This window comes from Hylobates moloch, unplaced genomic scaffold (genome assembly GCF_009828535.3).
Source record: "Hylobates moloch isolate HMO894 unplaced genomic scaffold, HMol_V3 SCAFFOLD_14, whole genome shotgun sequence".
In the NCBI taxonomy this organism is placed as follows: Eukaryota; Metazoa; Chordata; class Mammalia; order Primates; family Hylobatidae; genus Hylobates; species Hylobates moloch.
This window is the reverse complement of record NW_026652289.1, coordinates 67,126,654-67,142,205: the sequence shown is the minus strand read 5'-3', so window position 1 is coordinate 67,142,205 and position 15,552 is coordinate 67,126,654. Positions and strand designations below refer to the sequence as shown.

Genomic DNA, 15,552 nt, shown 5'->3' with positions numbered 1-15,552 from the left:
TAGCTGGGACTACAGGCGCGTGCCATCATGCCCAGCTAACTTTTTGTATTTTTAGTAGAGATAGGGTTTCACTATGTTGGTCAGGCTGGTTGCAAACTCCTGACCTCAGGTGATCTGTACTCCTTGGCCTCCCAAAGTGCTGGGATGACAGGTGTGAGCCACCTCGCCTGGCCCATATAAACCTTTTAAACCTGTTTGTCTATCCTTCCAGATGAATCTGCTAAAGAGGTTATAGTCACATCTTAACACCTAGCTCACAGCCTGCCTGGCACACAGTAGAGACTCAATAAATAGTTTTAAATTGGATTAATTGAATGGAGAACAAACTGTATTTTTAATCATAACTTACTCCCCACCCAAGAAGGAAAATCTTCTGTTGTCTTCATATGTCCTTTAGCCTGGCGGGGAGCAGGGAGGAGGAGGGAGCTTGTGATTCCACAGGTGCTGTGGTTTGAATGTTCGTGTCCCCTCCAAAATTCATGTTGAATAAGAACATGGTAATATTAAAAGGTAGTGCAATATTTCATTGTGATACAGGGCCCAGCTGACAATGTTTCAACTTTACCATAATGTAAAGGTGATATGCATTCAGTAGAAACTGCACTTAAAGTAACCATACAACCATTCTGTTTTTTACTTTTAGTACAGTATCAATAAATGACATGAGATAGTCTACACTTTATTATAAAATAAGCCTTGTGTTGATGATTTTGCCACCTATAGGCTAATGTAAGTGTTTTGAGCACATATAAGGTAGGCTAGGCTAAACTATATATGTTTGATAGGTTATACGTATTAAATGTATTTTTGACTTAATATTTTCAACTTACAATGGGTTTATCAGGACTTAACGCCATTATATGTTGAGGAACATCAGAAGTATTAAGAGGTGGGGCCTGTAGAAGGTGATTAGGTCATGAGTGTTCCTGTCTCATTAATGGGATTAAGGCCTTTATAAAAGAGGCTTTCCGGCCAAGCACAGTGGCTCACGCCTGTAATCCCAGCACTTTGGGAGGCTGAGGTGGGCGGATCACCTGAGGCAGGAGTTTGAGACAAGCCTCACCAACATGGTGAAACCCCGTCTCTACTAAAAATACAAAATCAGCTGGGTATGGGGGCGCACACCTATAATCCCAGCTACTTGGGAGGCTGAGGCAAGAGAATTGCATGAACCCAGGAGGCAGAGGTTGCAGTGAGCCAGGATCATGCCACTGCACTCCAGACTCTGTCACAAAAAAAAAAAAAAAAAAGCTTTCTATAGCATTTGCCATTTTTGTCCTTACGTTCCTTTTGTCACACGAGGGCACAGCATTCATCCCTTCTGAAGGATGCAGTAACAAGGCGCCATCTTAGAAGCAGAGTGGGGGCCCTCTCCAGACACTAAACCTGCTGGCTCCCTGATCTTGGACTTCTCAGTCTCCAGAACTGTGAAAAATACATTCTATTTTTTAAATAAATTATCCAGTCTATTCTATTCTGTTATAGCAGCACAAGTGGACTAAGACAACATATTATCTGTTTTAATGTATTAATCTTAAAACCATTCCTTATGCTCATCCATGTTCATTACATGTTTGTTGAAAGTAAATTTTGTGTATATGTGTATGAATTTTAATTATGTGGATTTTGTGAATTTTTAATCTTGTGAATTTTGTGAGTGAATTTTTGTGTGTGTGAATTTTAAAAAACAGCAGTTTTTGAACATCTACTACCAGCTCTGCCCTAGGGGGTACACAGCAGGATTAAACATGCTTTCTACCTGCAAGGAGATAAGGCTGTCCTCGAGAATAGGATCTGAGCACTTGGGCAGAATGCTAGAGCCAGAATTCCAAGTTTGGGGAAGAATGAACAGTAAAGATGAACCACTGAATCCAGGGGGACAGACAAGCTATCTCGGGGATAGGAAGGTAGGGCCAAGAACAAAAACTCAAGCCTTGAGTCCTGGGCTCCCTGAGGTCTAAGCAGATGAAGAAGAACAGCCCTTTAGAGTAGAGTGCCAATTGCAGCTGAAAGGTCAGAGGCAGAAAAGACAATCACGTTGGACAGTAAGACAGATTCTCTAAGGGCAGTCTGGTTGGGATCTAACTATCAAGAGGCAGGGGTCATTTCTACAACTCCTTCTATAACTCAGTAAGTATTTTTCCACTATTGAATTTTCACCAACTGATTGACAAGAAGACATGAACAGGCTGGGAGCGGCCCTTAAGCCAGAGCAGATCCATTTCTTTCTATCAAAATAAGAACAGGAGGAGGGGCAATTCTCCACCTGCACCTCCAAAGTCAGCTCCCTGGGTGTTATTAAGCACCACCACATCAGTATTACAACCCCAGAGTCCCTCCAAATACCCATGTAAACCTTCATTTACATTTAGATTGCGCTTCTCTGGATTCAGACTCTTTCTCTGAAAACTCTTAACAATCCAATTATCAAGAAAACCAACATGTCATTTCTAAGCCTGGTGGTAGAGACCTTCTCCCCCAGGAAACCCCTCCTTCAGCAGGAAGCAGCTTCAGGTGTCCCTGTCTGGATGGGTTTAGTCAGCATCCCAGCACACTCAAGGACGATCCTGAAAATATCTGTGCTCTTCAGTAGGGAAGGATGAGAGTCAAGGAAGCGTGCTAGTGAACCATTGCATTCATTTTAATGGGTAGAGAGGGAAGGGTAGTCAAGGAAAACTTTAGAGAAGAAAAGTCTTGTAAAAACTGCTGGAGGTGCTGGAAAGAGCTCTGCTCTGGAAGTAGAGCTGGCTTTGAATCCCAGCGTGGTGGCTTCTTAGCTTTCTGAGCTTCAGTTCATCTACATCTCTACACAGCAAGGTCAAAGGATTTCAATGACCTGGGCTAATATGTGCCTTGTATGGTTGTCTTGATGATTAAGTGAAGCAATGTATATGAATATCCCTGGCAAAAAGTAGACATTCAGGAAATGCTTTTCCCTTCCTTGTGAAGGCTGGGAATGCTGATTGGTAGAAAGCAAGAGATAAGCATCCTCCTAGGAGGAAGGGACCAAACCATCAGGCATACCATGGAGGGCTGGGCAGTGAAGGAATTTGCTTGTCAGTTTAATGCCTTGAAATTTACTCAACTCAGTGAATGTGGGGCTTCTTTTATCAGATCTCGGACTAAGACTTCAAGGGCTGAACCTAAGGACAAGAGAAGGGGAAGAAAGCACTTCACCCAGCATGTGATTAATATGAAAAATGGGTCAAGCCTAGGGATGTGCTAAATCTATTCCCCCTGCAGTATCAGTGGGGTGTCCCCTTCCTACTTACTAGAAACTAAACCAAGTCAAAGGAAGAAAATGGAGAAAACAAAGAAAGGGCTAGGAGAAAAACAATTAACACAAACACTTCAGGTTCTGCATACACGAGTCAGAGCTCCCACACCCAAGCAGGACTTGGTGTCAGAGATTCCAGATTGCAACTTGAACACATGGCCAAACTATTAGGTCAGTCTACTTGAGGATCTCACATGGCTAAGGAGTATTCGTTCTAACAGATGTTTAAAACCCAAATGCCTTCAACGACCTTCAGCTAATATCTCCATAGCATCTGGTTGGCCAAGATGCCTTCATGTACCCCCTTCTCGTCAGCCAGCCCGACAATCACCTTTGGTGGAAGGAAGAAGAATCCTTCTCACTGGATATTTTGGGAGTGGGTTAGATGAAGAAATTGGGACACAGCAAAGAACCTGGCCAAGAAGCATGAAAAGCTGATCTTATTACTGTTCTCCTTGGATGTGGTTTGAAACCTGTCCCATCTAAGGGTGCTCATTTCCTCACAAGTAAAACAAAGATGTTATCCATGTAGCTCACACATGTGTGGGCCAGGAGTAATAGGGACTTACATTCATGTAGCCCCCAAGCATTTTCACATTTTTTTTTTTTTAAGACCTTCACAATATGGTGGAAAGCCAGGAAAATGGCAGTTTCTCCCCTTCACAGCTGAGGCATCTGAAATTCAGAGAATTTAAGTGTCTTCTCAAGAGCAAGTCAGGAGTAGAACTGGCCCCAATCCCAATGCCCATTCCACTCCAACCCACTGCCAATTTTTTGCTATAAAAATGCAATTGATTGTAAAGTATTCATAAAATATGGTGCTTCTTTTTATATAATTTTATTGTTTCTCATTTTAACCAAAGTATTGCATATTCATCATAGAAAATTTAGAAAGAACAAATAAGTAAAGGGAAGAAAATCATGATTACCCATAACTTCACTGAAATATAATGTTGTTTAAAGAACAAGTAAAAAGACAATATGCTACTGTGCTAATTGCCTAATATTCAATCCTGCGATCACCAAAGATGATAGGGTTCAACGGTTACATCGGGCAGCAACCAGAGACTGCGCTCTTGGGGAGAGAGACGCTCATGAGGAGAGCCGTGGCAGCAGTTAAACGAAAAAGTAGGGTCGGAGTTTTAATGCAGACAGATCTGTCTGCTGTGGGGAAAGGCCAGTGGAGAGGGATGCAGCTGCTGCTCCAGCAGGGAAAGGAGAAGACAGCTGGAGTGACCCCCCTCTCAAGAGGTAGGACCCATGTGGAGAAACGGCACTATCGGCTTTTTGTCCGTATTATCAGGCCAGGCACAGGGTGGAAGAGGGGAGAGATGGTGATGGGTCTCTAGAAGTTCTTTACTGATTTCCTCTTTGTGAAATTGTTTTCCTTAGTGATGTAGAAGGCAAGGTCTATCTGAAAGTGTAAGGAAGATCTTTGAGGGTTTGAGGAGACAAGGAGAGAGTAGAAACAGTTGTCTCCAAGAAAGAGAGAGAAAACAGCAGTGAGGGCTCTGGTGAAGACTTCAATTTGGTCTTCTGTTTTCTCCAGCTGCACAGGCATAGGCATGGAGTAGATAATGAGTTGCATATAATCAGCCTTGTGGCTAAGCAAGCCAGAATGAAGAACTAGGAGAGAACTAGGAAGGTGGAGGTGTGCAAAGGAAGTGAAATGGTAAGGAAAAAAAGAGAAGGCTTCTGGAAATTTCAAGAGAGACATAATGTTGGTGGATTCACAGCTAATAGGTGAAGAAGGGCTACTGGAGCTGGTGTAGAAAAGCATGTGAGCTAGAAAGAGAGAAGGAGTGGTCAGGAGATGTTTAAAATTGTGATTGCTGGTGGCACTGCAGTTATTAGTAATGACAAGTTCTAGGCTTTGACCTTGAAAGTGAGCAGCTGAATTAGGGTAGGATAGAATCATCAGCAAGACAAGATCAGGGAATTGAGAGGGCCAAGAAAAATGAAGATTCTTTAATTCACCTTAAAAAATGTATTGGGAGCATCATGTATGTTTATAATGAAATTACCAAGAATTAAGATGGAATAGTGTTGGAGACTGTAAAGTGAGACAGAACTTAAATTGTGGAGAAAATGTGATAGTGACCCAAAGATAAGGAGATGGCTTTGCACTATACATTACTGGGTATTGGATCTTGGAACCCTGACATTCAAAAGCACTTATATGTGATGTTACTTAATTTGTATTTTTTGTTTGTTTGTTTGTTTGTTTAAGACAGGGTCTCACTCTGTTGCCCAGGCTGGAGCGCAATGGCACGATCTCAGTTCACTGCAACCTCTACCTCCAAGCGATTCTAGTGCCTGAGTCTCCCAAGTACCTAGGATTAAAGGCATGCACCACCATGCCGGGCTTATTTTTGTATTTTTAGTAGAGACGGGGTTTTACCATGTTGCCCAGGCTGGTCTTGAACTCTTGGCCTCAAGAGATCTGCCCCCCTCAGCCTCCCAAAGTGCTGGGATTATAGGCATGAGCCACAGCGCCCGGCCTGATGTGACTTAATTTGAAATTATTTAGGAATAGAAATTTTTTTCAATGGATTAAAAAAGCAAATAAATGAGAAAAGAATATAAAATCTTCAAATGTATACATTCTCAGCCTCCTCTGTTGAAGAAATTCCATTGTTTTGAGGTATAGAGCTTCCTCTGAAGAGTAATGAGTTTTGTTACTGCAGACATTTAAATTGCTGGTGATCACCCTGAACTAGTGGAAGTTTTGTTAGAGCAGGTCAATTTCCTTTAAAATGTAGGGGATTTTGTTTGTTTGTTTGCTTTGTTTTGCTTTTGAGACAGAGTCTTGCTGTGTCACCCAGGCTGGAGTGCAGTGGCATGATCTTGGCTCACTGCAGACTCCACCTTCTGGGTTCAAGTGATTCTCGTGCCTCAGCCTCCCCAGTAGCTGGGATTACAGGTGTGTGCTACTACACCTGGCTCAGAGGAGATGCTTCTTTTTTTTTTTTTTTTTTTTTTTGCTTTGTTTTGTTTTTTGAAACAGAGTCTCACTCTGTCACCCAGGCTGGATTGCAGTGGTGAGATCTTGGCTCACTGCAACCTCTGCCTCTCAGGTTCAAGTGATTCTCCTGCCTCAGCCTCCTGAGTAGCTGGGAATACAGGTGTCTGCCACCCCACCCAGCCAATTTTTGTACTTTTAGTAAAGACAGGGTTTCACCATATTGGCCAGGCTGGTCTCAAACTCCTGACCTCAGATAATCCACCTGTCTCAGCCTCCCAACATGCTGGGATTACAGGCGTGAGCCACTGCGCCCAGCCGGTGATGCTTCTTAAATTCAGATGTGGAGGGTGAACATGAGGACAAACTTGCAAAAACATGTCAGGGAATACCATGTACAAAGATGTAAGGGTAACAGATTTAGAAGTTCAGAGAGTGGCAACTAGCTCCCAGCAGGTTGAAGAGAAGACACCATGAGGATAGGTAAAAGAAAAGTCTAGAACAGTAGTTCTCAATCCTTAGCTTGCAATAGCAACAACTAGGTTGCTTGCTGAAATACAGGTCTCTCCCGATCTGATGCATGCCAGCTTACTACTTCGCGAACTCTTCGTCTAGAGCGGTAGACAGTGCCAGCCCACGATGGGCTCGGGGCATGGTACAGAGCTTAGATTTTAATCTCTACAAGATGGGAAATTATTGAAGCATTTCTCACCAACTGTACCAGAGGAAAAATAAGGGTGTCTTCATGGCTAAATGTATTTCAAATCCACATTTTCCCCCATAGCCTAAGCAAGAAGCTTTCCAATATTCCAGGAAACTACAACCTTCCTTGGTATCATTAACAGACATTAGAAATAGGATCTAGCACACAGGAGGTTCTTAATAAATGCTAAATAAATAAATAAATAAATAAATAATAAATAAAATGTAATATGGTTTATATAATACTGTCACCTCCACTCAATATCATTCCAAACTTAATATTGCTTTCTTTTAAAGGCCTTATATATTCCTAAAGTTCCTTTTCAAACTCTAAACCATTCAGAAAGCCTTTGGATTCAGCATGCCTTCCTTCACCAAATTTATAGGAAGGACAATCTTGAGCCATCTGGTGCCTATTTAATTTTTAACCACCTCTCCCTCGAAATATTTCTTTCTTCATTCTTATTTTGTCCTAAAAACTTGGCTATGAGCTAAACTGCACCATCTGTGACTTCCAGTAAATACAACTGTTGCTAATGAAATTACCCAGTTTCATCATTTTGATTTAAATGCCTTGCCTGTTTTTCTTCTGACCTTTCGTTGCTTGCCATCAAACTCAAGCTTTTGTGAATTCAGATACATACGTCCATGTAGGTCAGTCTTGAGGAATAAATCTTCTCTGTGAAGCACAAGAACCTGGGCCAAGGCCGCTCAGCAGGCTGACATGGGAGGTGGGGGCCGGGCTGCGCAGAGAAATATAGATGGCACTTGTGCCCGTCCACTCAATGTGCGCAGGGCCCCAGGGCAGACCCCCGCCATGTGACCAAGTGGCCGCTCGGTCTGGCTCTCCGGCCTCCCATTTGTTAGGATGCTGACGATATTAATGAGTTGGGGTGTTGGAGCCCATTCCTTGGCCTTTGGTGTCGGTTCCTCCCTGCACAGGAGTGCTTGACCTGATTGAAGAAAAGGAAAGTTCAGAGATTCTAAACTTTGCCCAAGTGGAGGGAAGGCCTTCCAGAAAAGGAGATACTTTTGAAGAAATCAGGTCCTTTCACTGCCCAGGACAATGCTTTCATTTAGGTAGCAAACCACTGTCTTTATCATGGCCCCATCGAGGGAATAAAAGAGAATGAAATAGACATTCGTCCATCAAGTCATTCAGTCATCAAATTGTTATCAGTACTATTGTCAACTATATCAGATAATTAAATAGTGGAGGGTATTATTAGTACTTGCATTAGCTAACATTTATTGAGTCTTCACTGTGTAGAATGCACTGTGTTATGCCCCTTACCTAATCAGTTCATTTAATCCTCATAACAATCCTATGGCTGGGAACTGTTATTATTCCCACATGACAGTGAAGAAGTGGGGCTTAAAGACGTTAAGCCACTTGTCCAGAGTCCCACAGATTCTAACTCATGCTCATAAACTTGCTGCTTTATTGTTTTGCATTTACTGGTGCTCTCTTGCGTGCCAGATACTGTGCTGGGAACTGGGGATGCAAAAATGACAAAGATGTAGTCCTTGCCCACTTTCCAGGGAAGCAAGAGATAAAAATGCAAATACACCATCTGAGTGAAGCTACGACAAAGTAGGAAAAACATTCTGGGGTCGCAAAAAGAGAAGGGATTCTGTCTGGGGAAGGCAAGGAAAGATTCACAGCAAGGAGACATGAGATCTAGGTTCGAAGCGAGATGGCAGCCCTGGCAGAAGGAAAGAGGCATCCAAAGGAGTAGAAGTGTATGAAAAGCGAGCCAAGGGGAAGGAGCTTCTGCATGGGTGGGGATGGGTGGGAGGGTTAAAGGACTGGGTGGTGTCCTTGCCCAGACTGAAGAGACTGGGATGGTGGGGGGAGTCAGCCCCACAACTCTACACCGAAACTGCCTGTCAGTGGGTCTCTACAATCACCAGAGGGTGGGGCGGAAGTGGGGTGGAAGGTGGGGATGGAGTAAAAGGTGTCTCCAAGGCAGCCCAGCACATCTGGCTAGCATTTAGCCTAAGAAGCAGCAGGACTCAGCTTTCATTACTGAATTTTCTTTAGCCTTAAGGACTCGCCCACACCCTTAAGGTGGTTAAACACTCAGGACAGTGAGGAGATAACCCAATAGGCCCAAAGGGGGTTAAGCTGTAGCCTCACATCTCCCCGATTATCTGCTATCTTCACTTTAATCTCTGCCTCTCTTCTAATGTCAGGATGCTGCTCCTAATGACCAGGAAGGAGATCTGTAAGTAAAAGCTGCTTTTAGTTCCACCAATAGTAAAGATATGTTCATTCTCTGTGTGTTGTCAATGTAGTATGACTTCAGTGAAGACAAAATCTCCACAATCCCAAACGCACCCCCACTGATTCTATCATCAGTTTCAACATCGCTTCCTTCTTAGGACCAGGCTTTAAAGGCTAATGCCGATAAGAGAACCCTACCGGAGAGGGCTGACACCAGGAACAACTTCATCAGGAGCATGCATCAGATCAGCCAATCTCCTCCTAGGGCCCTGGGGAAAGGGACAGGTGGGACCAAAAAAGCTTTGCTGTCCCGGAACAAGGGTCAGCAAACATTTTCTCTAGAGGACCTGACAGTAAATGTTTTAGGCTCTGTGGGCCATTTGGTCTTTGTCGCAACTACATAACTCTGCTGTTGCAGCATGAACACAGCCATGGACAATGTGTGAATGAATGACTGAATGAATGAATGTGACTGTGCTCCAATAAAACTTTATTTGTAAAAATTGGGCATGCAGGCTAGATTCGGTCCACTGGCCATAGTTTGCTGACCACTAAGACAGGTCAATGGGCACCTGTACAGAGAAATAGGATGCCAGTCTGAAAAGAGCTCATGGGATGCTCAAAGTGGGATCTACCTAATTCATTTGGTTGCGGTCAGCCCCCAAACATGTTACAGCTCCCCAAGGGTGCTCCTGGGAACAGTCCCCTTTTCTGACCTCCAAAACACATCCTCAGTGTCATCCTGGCTTCATTCCTCATTTTCAATTAATCCAATCTACCACTAATGCTGTGGGGTGACAGCATTTTCAATTAATCCAATCTACCGCTATTCCCTCCAATGAAATCTCTAAAACAATATAAAGCTCAAGAGGTTAAGAAATATGTTCATAGTTATCTACACAGAAGTAAGTGACAAAGCCAGGACTTAAACCAAGTATGTCAGACCCTAAAAACAGATGAATATCCTCACTGCATCTTTACTTTCCAAGAGCCCCTGGGAAATATGTTTGGCATAAAGCCGTCCATGGCAGCCTCACACAGCATTTCTGGGAACCCTTCCCAATGACCCTCATCTTCTGTACTCATAGCTGGACCCCCTGCCGACCCCAAGGGAGATACTCAAGAAATAAGACCCGTTTTTAAATATAAGTGCAGGTGGTCGTGGGTGCTGGGATTCTAGGCATACTGTCAAACTGTACTATGTAAATAGATAAGTCAGAATGTGAGCTTTTAAATCAAAGGTGTAAGTTTAAAAGTAACTTTATAAGAAAGTTAAATCAAAAGTTAAAGTTAAATTTTTAATATTAAGAGCAGGGTCTGAAACAAGTGTCTATGAGTCAGCAGGAGAAAAAAAAACTATTATTTTATAATAGCCGAACTTTAATGATACATACGTGGTCAACTTCTGAAAATGTTTGAGGTGGCTTAAATATACATGTAAGTGATTAATACAGGGGTAAAAGAATTAGCTTAAGTAACAAAAGGGGAGAGATGCTTGAACCATGCTGCCAGAGAGTTCATGATCACATAAGGTAATCACAATCACTTAGGCCTCAACAACACTGTTCTCTCTGGTGCAAAACTCTAAAGCTGTGGACCTCAAAACTTAGGGTACCCAGGAATGACCTGGAAGGCCTACGTTAAACAAATGACTGGGAACCCTCTGCAGATTCTGACAGAGTAGGTCCTGCCTGGAACCTAGAAATCTTTGTTTTCAACACACATTCCTGGTAGTTTTGATGAAGATGGTTTAGTGATCATCTATGAGAATGCTGATTTTCAAGAACTTCATGGCAGGCTCTCTGAACAACACAATCATCATCATTATCTCAAGAAGAAACTTAAGCAAAGAAATATTCTTTGAGTGACTTTTCAAAAAAGCTCAATCCTTGGTAAAACATTGAGGACAGAGGATTCTGTCACTGCCCTGGGAGGACATTTCCATCAGGAACTAAGGAAGTTTAGTGCAGATATTACCTTTCTGGCAATCCCACTCTCTTCAGAGATGGAGCTTGGAGAGCCTAGGAGAATGTATGTTTGGTTTCAGATCTTCATGTTGGGTCTCCACGTTGCCTCCAGAAGAGTGACTCAGTCTGGCATCTCTCCACAATATAAGGCCACATGCTTCCCGACTGGGTGGCCAAGACATTGGGGTCACAGGGTCTTCTTTCTCCTCTATTCTTTACATCTTGCCATAGCCCCTAATAAATCTAATTCCTCTAAGCACCAGTCTGCTTGCTGCTCTGAATACCTACTGCTCCGGGTGTCCTCTGTGTACCCTAGTCTCTCCCTAGCCCACCTCTCTGTGCCCAAGAGACAGAGCACAAGGATCCCACCAACACCTCCTGTGCCTTCTAAGCTCTGATTCCCTTTCTACTGGGTCAAAGGGTGGCACCAGCTGCAGTTATTCCTCTGCCAAAGGCCAGAGTTCTGAATGGCCATCCTCTCCAGGTTGTAGTGACCACCCCTCTCCTGTCCCTCTGCAAGCCCAGGAGGTAACAGTTCCCCCACTGATTTTAGCCCTAGGGTAGGGCACTTCCTTTGGTGGTGGTCTTTCACCTTACTCATGCTTTTGTAAATAGTCCTGCTCCTCAATTTCCCCATGCTATGAGCATGGAAAGAGGGATGAAGCTATACTACCCAAGAAACAAAAAGGGACCTACTTCATAGTAATTAAAGAAACCCTCATGTGTCCAGGAAAGGTAACAACATTATTATGTAGAAAGGGAGCAACTGAAAACAAAATCATTAGCGGAACTTCATGCCACAATTCTAGCAACTATCCCTGCTTCTGTGTGTCTAGACTTTAAATGAGTTCATTAATATGAGAGCATATTAAATCTTATTTTTAAAATGGTTAAAAGTAGTAAATATCTAAAGGAGTGAATTGTGTAAGCAAAACCAATTTTTCTCATCTGTAAAACTAATTATTTTTATTATTATCCTTCAATTTGAACAGTTTACCAGGTGCTCTTACATGTATTTTCTTATTTGATGTGTCCCTTACCCTAGCCTTGGAAAGGGGATAGGATTTTTCCCCTTTATAATATGGAGAATGGTGCTTTGAAAGCTTAAGGCATTTGCTCACAAACTCACATAAGTGATCCAGGCAGATGTTCAGGGCTCTACCCACCATATAAGCTAATTCAGGGGAGGTTTGCAGTTGTGGTGGCCAATAGGTTTCACACAACAGTCAGTTTGCATTGGTTGGTAGTAACTGTGCTGTGCTGAAAAGAGTCTGAGGCCGTTTGGACTCAAGAGAAAAGAGTATCTCAACTAGCATTGTCTGGCAAGACATAGAATTGAGGAGCAATACCATGCCTCCTACAGATTTTCTGCTTTGACATAGTGTTTGAGAGCGTGGGTTTTGGAAGGGTGAAGGCCTAAGTCAGGGCCTGACTCAGTCTCCCCACTCAACCTTCTGAGCCTTGGTTTCCTCATCTGCTGTCAAAGACCATAATATTAACTTCCCCACAGAGTTGTTTCTTTTTGTTCCCAACCTAAACTTATTTTCACATGAAAAGAAGCACCACCCTTATCTAAAAGGACAAATCGTGCAGAGAAAACTATGAACAGCATCCATTCTAGACTTAACAATTCAATCAATAAAAGTAGCAAAGTGCAGGAGGGGATAAGCTGGGCTTTGAGTTAGGAATGCTGGCATCTGTCCCGGTTTTCCATTCATAATTTGTTCTAGGGCTGTGGAGATGCCCGTAAAGGATTCTCATTCCTGTTGTAAGCCAAAGAGAGTGCAATCCAATGCAATGTTTTGATCACGGAGTCTTTATTGGACACAGGCTGGCATGAGTTGATGGCACTTGAAATCAGCAAGGTACTTTGCAAAATAATTTATAACCCTTCCTTAAAAGTAGGTCCTGTTTGTCAGTCTTGATGAGTTCTGTTTGACCTGTGTAATCATCAGAACGTGAGTTAGTTTTTTAAATAACGGTCTCTTAATCTAGAGAATGAGATTGTTGGAACATAATTTTTTTAAAAAGAGTAATTTTCCTACTGGGAAAAGGAGTATGAAAACTATTTTTGTCAGTTTCCTAACTTTCTTGGTGCTATATTGTCTTTGTAGTAATGAAAATAATGGTAATAATATCATAATTTAGTATCTGTTTGAACGATTATTCTTCCCTTTACAATCAATTTATTTTTCTCTTCTTATTTTTCTGGTGCCTTTGATTACCTCTCTTACTTTTTAAAATTTTTGTAATGCTTTTATTTTTGTAAGCATTCATTTTCCTTGCAGAATGCAGCATGTGAGCATTACATGCATGCTTTGTTCATGATAATAACTGAAGTATGCCAGAAAACTTCCCATCCTGAAATACATCCTCCTCACACATGAAACTCCATGTTTCTAATAGTGGAATCCATCCCTCTGACTTGCGTTGTCTTTGCAGCTACAAATGCTCCTGGGAGGAACAGCAGCTTCAGTCCCTAAACCTTGGTACAGCTGAGTTTATTAGAGGTTTTCCAGACGTTAACAAGAGCCTGTGACAGTACTAAGACCCTGGGGATGGTGAGAAGGAGTCTGGAACCAGGAGGCTGCTGTGTTTTGCAGGATACTGGAGTGCAGTTCTCAATCAAAGGCTAGAGTTCAGAAAGACATGCCTCTCAGATCTGTCTACCTTTAAGCATTTTTTAAATTAATAACTGGATATTGACCATTAAAACCATCACAGGTATAGGAGTTTGTTGACTAAAATTTGTATTATAGATACAATTGAAATGTTTAGAAATCTTTATAAGAAAATCATTACTACTTAGGTCAGAAGCGATGCAAGTCAAGCCTAGGTCTACGGTTTTTGCTCCTGATCAGTAATATGCAGATGGCGTGTGTTCTTTACCCTCTCTAAATCTGGAAAGATGCATTTCATAGTGTCTCTAATCTCAAAAATTTTAACTTTCACTTTTAATCGTTGAAAATGTCATTCTGAAATCCAACAATGAATGAATGAATGTGTATATATTCATCATATATGTGTACACACACACAAATAAAACCTGTATCTCACAGCCCACATATCTTGTTTAAGCTGCTCTTTCAGGAAGATTTATGACACTCTGCTTCACAAAGAAAGTTTAAAAGAGAGAAAGAAAACGAAATGAAACAGTGACTGTTCCCTAGTGCAATTACTCTGTCAAATACTCCCCGAGGGAAAGGAATTTGCTGTTATTGTGAAATAAATTAATATAGAAACCAGACTCTTGCGGTAACTTTTCTTTATCTCCAGGCAGTATTTTCCCACTACTGCTCTCAAAATTCACTTTTTGCGATACACATATGGGAGGTTGGAAATAGCTAGAAATTATATGTTTGAATTTTAAATATATTCCCATTTCCATAAATGTTAGCAGCTCCCCAAATTATCAGGGAGTACACAATCATTTAGAGATCGCCTGCCTCAGAAATCAATTGCTTGTCCTCTTCATCCTCGGTGGGGGGTGGAGGAGGAGAGGGAGCACTTTCTCTTACCACCTTTTCAACCCCACAAATGAGAATTTCTTTCCCAGAAGCTGCCACTTGCCCAGAAAATTTGGAATGACAAGGCCCATTGGGCTGCAAGAAGAGTGTAGACACGTCTAAGCTTAGTTAGTCCTTTTTCCAAAATCCACAACTCAGCATTCACTGGGAACCTTCACTCCCCACATGCCAGCTCAACCCCTCCGTGATTCCTAATTAGGCGTTCACTGCTCAATTAGTGCCCCATTAGCCTCGTACCATGTTAACTTTAAACTACTGGTCACATTTCTCTTCACTTCAGCCATATTATGAATGGATAGAACTTACAATCAATCATGAATACCCTTGCCAGCTGAAATTCACTCTAACCTTAAAACAACATAAGAGCAGTATATGTAAAATCGATAAGGGACTGTCTTAACCAAACTACAGAGCAAAGCAGGGTCTTTTAGGAGGAGGCTATTCAAGGGGGAAAAATCGGGAATATATAGTGCAAATAAACATCAGGCACACAGAAATGAAGATAATGACTAACTGCTCCATGCTGACCTTTATGATCTGCGATTCTGTGCCTTCCCTTTCTACGTCATGGAAGCCTTACTGATGAACAGGTATAAACCTCTTTTTGTAGCTTCCTCGGAGCAGATATTTCCATCTCTAAGTTATTTCACTTAGAAACAACTAATATTTATTGAGCCCTTACTTTCTACCAGGCTTTAGTCTAGGGGCTTTATATGTTTTAACTGTTCAATTCACACTGCACTGAAAGTTATCTTTCCTATCTCCATTCAATGGGAAAGAAAACTGAGGCTTAAAGATCATAGATACCACCGCATAGTGTAGAAAACAAGAAGACCCTGAAGACAAGAGGCTCTATGTCCTATGCTACATTGTCTACTAGAAGGATTTTA

General features: G+C 42.1%; 1 protein-coding gene and 1 long non-coding RNA gene across 2 annotated transcripts in view; one reads left to right on the top strand and one right to left on the bottom strand.

The window, feature by feature from the left end:
• Positions 1-15,552, bottom strand: part of VPS13C (vacuolar protein sorting 13 homolog C) — a 382,862-nt gene that overhangs the window by 52,872 nt on the left and 314,438 nt on the right. The gene's annotated exons all lie outside the window — the stretch shown is intronic.
• Positions 12,915-14,382, top strand: LOC116482322 (uncharacterized). Its single transcript, XR_004251839.2, has 2 exons — positions 12,915-13,000; positions 13,578-14,382. It is a non-coding gene; the product is annotated as an uncharacterized LOC116482322 (long non-coding RNA).